Here is a 1,600-nt window from a genome sequence, read left to right as displayed (position 1 = left end):
ATCCCAGCCAGGCCCTTTGGCCAATCACGTCCCATGTGGTGATTCTGAGCGAAGGAGCATTAGCCGGACAGGCACAGACCTCAAAGAGGAGGCAAAGAGGGGACCTTCCTTTTTGCATTTCCCAAGTTAGCTGCTTTTGACTCAAGACTGCTTAAGCAAGCATGGACAGCATTTAGCCTTGCAAATTATGGACGACCCAGTCCTTCTCCGAATCTGTGGGGTGAAGTCAGTAAAATCCTGAAGGATTTATTTACAGTTCTAATATAATCATAGCTTTCCATTAGTCTCTCTCTCACACACACACACACGAATAAATATGCAAATAATCAAATAAAAGGGGAACAGGAAAGGGGAAGAGAACTGGACAGGGAGGCAGATAAAGACAATATAAACAAGGTTTTATAAATCGGATTGATATAACGTGCATGATCTGGGACCTTTGTTCTAAATTTCACTGTTGCTGTAATTTATGCCTTCCAAGTAGAGCAATTAGTGCCCCAGAACCATTGATTGTTGTAGAGCATCTGTATTTGCTTTTCTTTTAGGTGTGCGGTGTTTTATGAAGTATTTCCTTAAAATCTGCATTATGTGAACTGGCTTACAATGGAAAAAACCTTGAAATAATTTGTGAAACAATCCACCCCGTGAGCAGCTGGCACCCTGACAAATCCATGTACCCCACGGCCCATTTCTAAGGTGCAGGCCTCTTTCAGCTCAGCTTGCAAGGCCAGCCCCTGCCGTTCCCTTCTCTAGCAAGGGAGGGAAGGTGGCCGGGAAGCAGTGGCTTAGAGAGCTCCCTTCTTTCTCACTATGGCAGGCTATAGAGAAGCGCTGAAGTAAGGTGGTTCTCTGTCTCAGGGGCTGCCTAGGGGCAGAGGAGAAGGGGTGACTGCCATTGCCAAACTCCTAGGGGGCTGAGGTCCCTTCGCCCGCCCGCCCCCAAGTTGATGGGCATCGCTATTCAAATGGGGGGTGCGCTGTGGCATGGGGCTTACCTGGCACCCCTGCTTAGCTTTCTTCTTTTTTCTACGCATCTTAAAAGTTACAAAACTGAGGGCATTCCAGTGAAACCAAATGTTTTTACATTCATTTGAATGTTCTTAATAAACCTAGACATGCAAACCTTGACAGCTACCACTAGTAATTACAACCATTTTGCATTCCTGTTCTGTTCTCTTGTGTTCTGCTGCTAGAGGGCATAGAATCAAACCCAGGGATGATAGTGCAGGCACAATTGCATGACCACTGGCCCCTTCAGCGTGAAAGGTGTGCAGCCTTAGCTGCTGCCAGATGTGGTAAAGCAGAACACCACTCCGGCAAGAGCCAATGTACACCAAGCAGTTCCCTTCCCCACCCTGGCATATCCACCCATCATTTGAGGCCCTTATTTGTGTGCCCCCTCCAAGGGTACACTTGGTACACTTTGTACCAAGGGAGGTACAAAGGGTGACAACACAAGAATGGACCTTCTCTGTGGCGACTCCCTGTTTCTAGAGTGCTCTCTCCAGGGAGACACACATGGTGCCATCACTATCGACTTTAGGCGCTAGTCAAAAACATTCTTACTCATCCAGACCTTATCTTTTAGTGGGGTGGGATA

Source organism: Podarcis melisellensis (genome assembly GCF_964234715.1).
Source record: "Podarcis melisellensis genome assembly, chromosome: 6".
In the NCBI taxonomy this organism is placed as follows: domain Eukaryota; kingdom Metazoa; phylum Chordata; class Lepidosauria; order Squamata; family Lacertidae; genus Podarcis; species Podarcis melisellensis.
This window is presented reverse-complemented; position numbering follows the sequence as displayed.